We start from the raw sequence: 10,126 nt of genomic DNA on the forward strand, positions 1-10,126 counted from the left end.
TGTTATAGTTGTTTACAACTCCAGTGTAGAGACTACAAAATCTGAAATGTTTAGATCAGTGGTTCTCAACCTTCCTAATGCCACGACCCTTTAATACAGTTCCTCATGTTGTGGTGACCCCCGATTTCATTGTTACAAATTGAACATAATTAAAGCATAATGATTAATCACAAAAACAATATGTAATTATATGTGTGTTTTCTGATGGTCTTAGGAGACCCCTGTGAAAGGACCCCCAAAGGAGTCGCGACCCACAGGTTGAGAACCACTGGTTTAGATCCTCCAGAGGACCAGAGGACAGTAAATGTGGATGAAAGCATCAACAAGTCTCTGGCTGCCACAGGAGTATAGGCTTTTTTTTTCTTTCTTTTTTTTTTTTTTTTACCAAATATTTAAATAGCATTTGCTCCCAATCAGGTACTGTTCTAAGTACTTACAACCCTAAGTATAACAACCCTCTGAGGTAGGTGTGATTCCCATTTTTGCATGAGGAAACTGCAACACAGAGACGTTAAGTACCTTGCCTGTGATCACAGAGCTGTTAAGCAACAGAAGTGGGTTTCAAACCCAGGCTATCTGGCTCCAGAATCTGTTCTTAAAATTATTTTGCTAGGATATGATTGGCCCCTGCCTCTCTACCTGGATGGAAGAATGGGCTGGGAGGGAAGCCCAAGCCAAAAGTCCAGGCCTGCACAGAAGGGATGATAAAAGGTGGCCAGTAAGCCAAGCCCTCGCCTGAAAAGCCACACAACCCAGATCTGAAGTCGGGTGCTTGGCATATGGCTACAGAGTGAACACTATCAGTGGCCTAAGCCCCGGGCCCCTGGACCTTGACAGTGACCCCCCAGGCTAACCTGGTTTGCCCTTCTCACTCCAGGCCCACTCCACGCATTGAGGCAACAGGAGCAAAATTCCCAACAAACTCTGGGCTCTGCTATACAGCACTGAGTCGAGTGGCGTGCCCTGGAGAGGGAGGGAGGGCAGGAGAGCCCCTGAAAATCCCCTCCGAATTATAAACATATCCTCTTTAAGTACATTTCTAAGGATAACATTTGTATTACTCTGTCCTGTGCCTGCAGATAGGGCCGCGGTATCTCCTCCATCTCCCCTCCTTTCTCTCCACTCTGCTGGGAGCAGTCTCTATCAGAAGCGAAGCTGGCAATCCGCTTCCCTGCAATTGTTTCGATCGAGAGGAAAAATTAATTTCTGCCTATCGTTAATTGAGAGAATTGTGTGGAGGGCGAGGGAAGGGGAGGAGGGAGCCGAGGAAAGAAGAAGGCGGAGGGGAGCAATCGTGTTATTAACCGTGTCCCTTTCATAAGCAAATATTCTGATTGCCATCAGTGAGATGAGAGGCTCATTAATGCAGGAAGCAGAGAGGTGATTAGAGAACTTTCAAGAGCTATTGAGCGAAGCGGGAGGGAGGGTTGAGGGGATCTGGAGGCTCAGGGAATTTGGGAAGGACTGGGCTGGGGCGTGAGGGGGAAGCCACTGGCCCTGTACATGGGCTTTCCTTGCTCTTCTGCCTCCCTCAGCCTCTCTCCCCAGCACTCACTTTCCAACAGTCCCCAAAACCATCAGCTAGAGTTGGGGAAAAAAAAGAAAAAGAGTGAAAACTTTGCCAAAGCCAACTCTTCCCTAAAGACATTAAGTTGACGCTATATTGGTAGTCTGTAGGTCAAATTTTCTAGCCCCCATACAGGTGGTTTGTCTAATAGCACGTGTTTTAAAAATCATGTCATTGTCTTTACAAGATTGTCTGCAGGATCCAATTTGCCAGTCCCCCCCCCCAGTTCCTCTTTATTTTCCCCATCCTGCCTCACTTGTTTATGTCCCTGCCTAAACTGTGACATCATTTGTGTCTGTAGCTCCTAGTCAGGCTGAGAACTGCTGGAGTCCCCGGGGTGGGGGACTGAGAGGGAAGGGATGGTGAGAGGAAGTGGGCACGTGGGATGGTGGCAGGAATGAGTGCTGTTGATGCCACCTCACATCCTGGAAGCCCACCTCTGATTTCAGCCAGAGCTGTGCTGGTCAGGCCTCTGTGAACCCCTCCCAACCAAACCCACCTTGAGAGGAGACTCACATTTCTCTCCAGTTTTCTGCCCTAGGGACTTCTCCAAGAAGATGGTGCCAGCAGTACCCACCACCCACACACAAGCTGGATGGAGAAGTATGGGAGAGTTTATACCCCCGGGGCAACCCTCAGTCAAAGGGGGACAGGAGCCTGTGGGCAGATATCCCAGGCTTTCTGGAAAGATCATTCTGGGAAGCATCCTGTACTTGGCTCAGAGGCCTGGTGACATCAAGCCCCACTGCCCTCTTAATAACACACTCTTTTATTGGCTTTCCTCCTAATGAGCTTCACTTTCTCCACCTCACTCCTGCTTCCTGTTGTCATCTCTCAGATGATCTGCACCCAAGTCTGCTCAAGCTCTGCTTTCAAGGGAACAAAAACTAAGCCAGTTGCCATGTGTCCTCAATATGAAGGGTAGGAGATAGTCACCAGGGAGAAGTGGCCAGCGCTGCATCAGAGAATGGCTCCATGTGGCTCTGGGCAGCAGTGATGTTAGACACAAGGGCATGTGCAAGGCCAAAAGGGCAGAGACCAGGAGCCAGACAAGACGTGGGAGCTATAGGTTGAACTCAGGTGCTGAGAGAACACCACACAAGAAGCCAGCGATGAAAAACACCTAGAAACTGACACTCTGTCTGTCTCGGTCAGGAAGAGCCATGTGGCAGCACAGTTCAATGGCCAACTCCCCAGGCTGTGGCCAGCCACTGCACTAGGGCTCAGGGTACTTCAGACCCTGCATGGCCACCTCTAGGTGCTTCCAAACCCTTCCCAATCTTCTCTCCCAAATGCGGACATGATAAAGTCCCCATGACAAATAGGATCCCTGACCAGTCCTTCCTCATAACCAGATCCTTTAGCTCCCAGAGTGCATCCAATGTCTGTTTTCAAAATAAGAGACCGCCAGCTGGAGGCACAAAGGGAGGCAGAGGCTGCCTCTGGAAAAGGATTCTGAGGGAGAGACAACTGGTGCAGGGCTTAGGGACAGGGAGCTATGACTGCTCTCCCCCCCAGCTCCCACATCTGGATTCTCTTCCAGGGACCACATACTCCCTCCCATCATATTCTGACTCTAAATGTAGGAGGGACACCAGCAAGGAGACCAACACCAAAAAGAGGCCAAGGAAAAAAGCAAAGAAGAAAAGGGAGAGAGAGGAAAGAGAGGGAGAGGTACTTGGAGGTTTTCAGAACAATCTCCATTCTCTACGGTGCTTTCTGTTTAAAAAAAAAAAATGAAAGAGGAATGATGGAGAAGGGGAGAGAGTCAGACAAGTTTAATGATGTGTGTTCAAAGCTCAGATTGGAAAAATGACAGAGAAAAGCAGCCTGTTTCGGCACTAATAAATTGTTCTCTGCCGTAAGAGGCGCCTGTCGCGGCATTAATACAGGCCCCTAATACACGGGTCAGGGTTAAGTAATTCTCTCCGGCAACTTAAGCGAATAATGAAGCTGGCAGCGGCTGGTGGTGCGGTGGGAGAGATGGTCTATGCCGCCGGCACTTTGTCTTCATTTATTATGCCAGTGGCGGCAGGGACGGAAGCCTCCACCGAGGAGATATCGCTTCATTTCGGCAAGGTAATGAAAGCCGGGTTGGGGGGAGGATAAACCAATTTGCCAGCTGACAATGGAGGGAGTGATTTGCGGACTCAAGAAGGAGAGAGGAGTCTCCATGCACAAGGAGGCACAAGGCTAAACCAAAGTGGGCCAAGGCCCTTCCACTGCACAGAAACCATATAGAGGCCCAGAGTGGGGCAAGTGAGCCAAGCTGGAGATGGGCGAGGGGGGCGAGGGGAGGGAATGGTGGGAGGAGCAAAGAAAGCCCAGGAGCCAGGTGAGTGAGAAGGTGGGTAAAAGGGCCCACTAGGAGTGAGGGGAAGGAACAGAGATCGGACCAAGGGAACGAAAGGTCATGAACATACTGGACCAAGGCTCAGGAATGAGGCATTGTGGGGAAGAAAAGAAACTGAGGCAGAAGCTGGGTACAAGTAAAGGTCAAGGCTAGTCTGGCAAAGTTGGATAGGGACTGCAGGGGGAAAGTCTATGTAGGTTGTAAACAAACTAGAAATGTCTAGAGCTCAACTGCCCTTGAATGGAGAGTCTGAGGTTCCCTCAGAACACCCTGATGGACAGACAGTTCCCTGCCTGTGTGCACAGCGTGATCCAGGTTGTTAGTTCTGTCCTCCAGTGATCTCCTCAGTAGCAATCTGAATTTGAGGACAGAAGGCTTGAGGTTGTTATTGGGGAGTAAGTTGGAGGTGTGATCACAAACCTGGAGCATCTCTTCCCTCTGGAACAGTGCCAATCACAGCTGGACCCCCACCCGCATTCAGCCTTTACAACGGGGGAGGGTGACCTCTCCCTGGGGTAGATGTGCAGTGAAGTTCCTCCCTCCAGCAGCCTGGCCCAATTACAAGTTGCCATTCTCTGCCTCATGGGTCTTAGGCAAGACAGCAGGGCAGAACTGGTGAAGAGACCCACTCCTGCCAGTCCTCACAATTGTGTCTGGTATGCACTTCAAGGTCACATATGAACCAAGTGGAACACCCATAGGAGCAGGCATAACCCAGGGACCTAAACGGGGTATGTAACATTGCCCTGTTATTTTCCCAAACACCTGCACCCTTCTTTCTTCCTTTCAGCACCAAGATCTTTGGACAGCTCCAACCAGACCTCCGGCCAACTAAACAGGATTTCTTAGTAGATACCATGTTTTAAGTTCCCTAAGATCCATTCCTCCCCTCTCCCACCAAGATTAAGGTGAGCAGATCTGTAGCAGTTGATAGGGAAGAGTCTCAACTTCCCCATCCTCCTCTTGCCAACATGCACCTCTCGCCCTCTTACCCCACACTCAATCCTCTACCCCCACCCCATGCATTCCCAAGTAACACGGCCACTTTTCTCTCCTGATGTGGGTTAAGGATTTCCAATAAGGACCAAGCATTTGAAGCTTAACACTGCGTCTCTGGAGGAACCAGGCCAATTTCACACTAATCTAACCCATGAAGGGAGAGAGCATCGGAAGCAAAAATTACATCAAAGAGAAGTTAATGCCGAGAAGCAGGCGACATAAAAAGGAGCTGCTTTCAGTTTCAAATGACTACACCAATCTGGATTAAGAGATCAGCCTGCCAAATGCCTGTATCACCATGTCTGTGCCTGAGCACCAAGCAGAGTGAAGCCTTGTCCTCAGGGGCCACTCTGAATGGGGGTCAGAGGAGAAAATGATGCATCCATCCTAACTCCACATTCAGTGACATAGGACATACTAATGGCTTTTTAGGGGGGAAAAAAGTTAAAGAGATATAAGAAAAAAGACTGGAAGGAAGCATATCAAAATGCTAACTTCATCTTTAGGTGATTTTGCTTCCCTCTCTATTACTCCACATTTTCTGTAATACATTTATATTACATTCATAGTGACAAAAATAAAATAGATGTTTAGACAGCAATGGAAACTCAGTGGTTTTCTCTCCATCTGGAATGTATATCTCCAGGCATTTTCCTTAGCACTTAGCACAGTTATATTTATATGTGAAAAATCACCTTTATAAATGACTGTGTCGAGGATTATGAGGGTATGGTCAGAGAAGGAGGCATGTTAGGGGGCTGTAGGTTAATGCACTAATTCTAAGACAGAAACAGCAAACTTGGAACTTTTAATACTTTAATGTCCCCTTTCTTGCAGGATAGGGGGGCTCTGTTGAATTCTCAGCGAGCCTGATGCAATACCACTTATTGAATGGAAGGGAAAATAAAGATCTCTTCCATTTCATCTGACCACAGAATTGCTCCAAAGTAGTCGATTGAGATCTATCCCTCCTTCCCCTACAAGGCCCCTCTGCTCCCTCCCAAACACTTGACCTGGTGCCCAGGTCGGAATCCTTTTTGCCCTCGTGTGTTCCCAGCGTGACAAGGGTTGCTGGGCTGCCAATATCGCTGGCCCCGAGACCACCCAGCTGTCCTGAGCACTGTCCACTGACCCTGGGGAACGGCCCACAGCTTAAAGAAGTGGAAGAGGAGCAAGAGGAAGTGGATCCAGCCTGCTGGGCCCCCCAGGGAGAAGCCGCCAGTCATCCCGTTGTAAGTGGAGCTGAAGTGAGACCAGCCTCCTGCGCACCCCTCCTCCTGCGCACCCCCAGGCAGCAGCCTGACAAGTGTAAATCCCAGAATGAATGAAGGCGCCCGGCCTCGCGGAGCTGGTGCCTCGGCGTGCATCTCCGCACTGATTGACTTGTCTCCTCTGCGAGGCTGACTCTATCAGCTCCTCAGCGCCTCCAATTCCAGGTGTGATTTAGTTTGGAGATGAGAGGTGACAGTTAACATTGGTACTCGTCACTGTAGATCAGACGCAGTCACGCTGTCTTTCCCCTCTCCTCCTCCCCAGCGCCCGCGCCTCCTCGGAGACCAGCCATGGTCAGCGCACTGGCTCCAGCGCCCACTCGCCGCCCGTCAGCGAGCGCTGTCTTTCTTCCCGACTCCTTTCTGCCCTCTGCATTCCCAAGGGTTTTCCCTCCACGCCCAACGCTGTGCCCTGGCCGCTCTGGAGCCCTCGTTTTCCCTGGGAAGCTTGAGAGGCTTTTCTCGTCTTCTCTCGGTCGGGGTTAGGGGTTAGCCGCCCTCAGTCCCTGCAGGCCCTTGGCTCAGAACCGATGCAGGAGCCGGGAGGGGGTTGGCAGTGGGGTGGAGGGGTGGCTACTCGCTTATTGAGGGACTTCCTCAACAGAGGGCGGGGCTTGGTCTTGTTTCCTTTACTTTTCCACTGAGGTATAACTCACACAGAATGCACCATTCCAAGTGCAAGGTGCAGGTACTTCTTACATATGTAACCGCCTGTGGCCACCGCCCAGATCAAGCTGTAGAGCATTTCTAGCAATCGAACTGTCTCCCTCAAGTGTTGACCCTGTCCCAGTCAAGGAGACATTTGGGGTAAAAACCCTGTTGAAAGGAGAGCTAGATTCGATGTGAGCAAAATCTCTAGGGCCTGGAGCACCCAGAAGAGTCTAGAGATTGTGCAGGGATGGGAGTGTCTCCACACAGATCTCAGGAAGCCCAGGACCCAGGGCGACCGCAGTGGCAGTGACTTCGGACCTTGTGCTCACATTCACAGTCATGTCCGCTGCTTCGAATAGCGGGGTCCAGGGGTGGAGAAGATCTCCAAAGGCTACTTGGTCAGCCCCCACCACCAGGCTGGGCCACATCCCCAAACCACGCGGGCCTTTCCAGTTTCTGAAGAGTCACCGCTGTTTCAGCAACATGTGACCTTGCCAGTGGGTCAGCTCATTCTCCCTGCAAACCGACTCTCTTTCTCTTCTCGAAGAACATTGCATTCGTTCTGTAGGCCTCTGTGGCTTTAAGCCTCACAGTCTTATCCACGCAGAGACAAGAAGATATGGTCCTTCTGAAACAACCTCTAGTCTTGCAGGGGAAGCAGACAGGACTCCCAATATCTATTCAACAGGCTAAGTACGTGTTCTGTAGAGAGACAAAGAGCCAGAGAGGAAACAGTAGTTAATTCTATTTAGCTGGGGGCGGGGGGTGGAGAGAAGAACTGGAAAAAAAAAGCAAATATGGCAAATATTTCAAATATGGCAGAGTAATGGGGATAAGAAATTATGCCAGTCTTGTAGCTCTAGGCTGCTTAGGCACCAATGGTGGGAACTCCCGTTGGCACTCCGGCCCTTGGCAGCATAAACCTAGGCAGGACATGGACAGGCACACTCTTGGGATAGCCTAAGCTGCATGAACATCATGGAAATTCTTTTTTTCATGCAACCACTAATTACTGGGTGGTGAACAAGACAGATGAGGTCCTTGCCCTCACAGAACTTAGGGGGAAAAGACCATCAGTAAGGCAATTTTAGCTTGCAGTCATGGAACTAGGAGTCTGGAGACCCCAGATGATTTTTACTGAGATGTAACACACATGCGGTAAAGTGTACAAATTTTAGAATATAATCCAATGAATATTTCTTTATGTATACACCAGCTGTATGCTGTTAAGTGTTTAACTGGCTCTGCGGGGGGCGGGGGGGGGAGCCCTGATTGCTATTTTGCCCATTACTGTGGTGCAAATATTCTCACCATGGTTGATTTCAAGTCACCAACATTATGACACTGAATACAAAGTTGGGAAAAGGTGCCTACAATCGACTCTTATAAGCTGGTGTGAGCCAGCTTGAGTTGGATCAGGCAACCCCCTATACAATGTATAATATACTCATGTACTCAGATCAAGATATGGAACAGTTCCAGCACCCCAGAAGTATCTACCATGCCCCTTATCATCAAGGGGAGGTGTAATTTTTTTGAATTTATATATTTTAAAATTAAAAGTATATATGTTTATGTTGTACAACATGATGGCTTGGTATAAATATAGATAGTAAAATGATTATTACAGTATCATTTTGTGTGTGTTGAGAGCCCCTGAAATCTACTCTGTTAGCACATTTCCGATGTTCAACACTGTATCATTAGGTGTAGTTACCATGCTGGTACATTAAATCTCCAGGCTTTTTCATCCTACATAACTGCATCTTTGTACCCTTTGACCAACGTCTCCCAAAAGGAAGTTTCACAATTGTGTCTGGATAAGTAACTACTCCTTTCTAGGTTTCTAGTTGAGTGGGATGAGGGATTTTATCCCTTCGAGCCTCAGAGTTCTAAGGGATCCCCGAGATGCTTTAGGGAACACTGATGAAGGGGCTCAAGAGGGGGGATGGATAGGCTTCCAAACACCAAACTCTTCTGATTCAACTGCAGTGGCTCCACTATGTTTGTGTTAAATATGGTTTCTGTGCAGAATTTCATTTGAAGAAAAAGTTCTGCAGCTAATATTAGTCTGTACTGCCCAGCCAGTTTGGCTCAGGGGTTGAGCATCAACCCATGAACCAAGAGGTCACTTGTTCAATTCCCAGTCAGGGCACATGCCCAGGTTTCGGGGTTGATCCCCAGTAAGGGTGTGCAGGAGGCAGCCGATCAATGTTCCTCTCTCACTGATGTTTCTATCTCTCTGTCCCTCTCCCTTACTCTCTAAGACATATTTAAAAATAAAAGAAAAATAGTCTGTACTCCCCTTATTCTTCCAAATGGTCTCGGCAGCACTAACATGCATTGATTCCCTGACCACTGTCTGTCCCCACAGATTCTTCACTCCCGCCTTCATGTAGTCCTGCACTGGGCTGGGAATAGGGTTCCCACCTTCTCCACAGAGAACATTCCCTATCTCCCTGACCCCAGACACACACTCCCATCCCAGGCCTCGCTGCCATGGCAGCTGCTGAGAATGCAGATTCACGGCCTTTGGGGACCCTGTCACCTCAGGGCTGCTGGAGAGCAGGGAGGCCCTTGGAGTTCTCTGGGCACAGGTGGAAGAACAGGGAAGGGAAGGAAACCAGGCTAATGTCATCCTCTTCTTCCAACCCAAATCGGAGTGATCAAGGACCCGACAAATGCTTTGACTGACCTCAAAGTTGTTCACACATGAGAAAAAGAAAAGCTGTTTTCACATCAGAGAGTTGGCCTGGCCCTCAAAGGTAGACTGTGGTGCTTTCCTGGTGATTGTAAACAATTTCACAGAACCCAACATCAGACAAAGCTACTCTATGACTGCAATGAATCAAGGTGAAAACAAGACTTCTTCAAGATCATGTCTAAACACAGACAAAAACAAGAACATTATCCAAAGCACAAAATGACCAACTCTCCCCCTATCCGGGCTAACTGGTTGACTGCAGCTTTCTTCACCAATTACAGCTTTAGCCTACATCTATTCCTATCTTCTAGGTAAGATTCATTAAGATACCCAGTCATAGAATTGCCCCATCTTCCTGACAGCATCCAGCCCAGAGCAAAGCCCTGCTTCCTTGAACCCTCCCTCAAATCTCCTATCATGAGTCCAACTCCTATAATAATTCACTTCTAACTCTCTCTCATTGAGACATTCTACAGTTCCCCACAGCAGCTTTTGCCTCATTGCAACAAATCGATACTTTAACTTCCTTAAACTAGAAATTCATTCCTATTGGCTTTGGGTGGAGGATATTGGCACACGGG

Source organism: Myotis yumanensis, unplaced genomic scaffold (assembly GCF_028538775.1).
Source record: "Myotis yumanensis isolate MYYU_CA2020_CCGP unplaced genomic scaffold, mMyoYum1.0.hap1 SCAF_1, whole genome shotgun sequence".
Lineage (NCBI taxonomy): Eukaryota > Metazoa > Chordata > Mammalia > Chiroptera > Vespertilionidae > Myotis > Myotis yumanensis.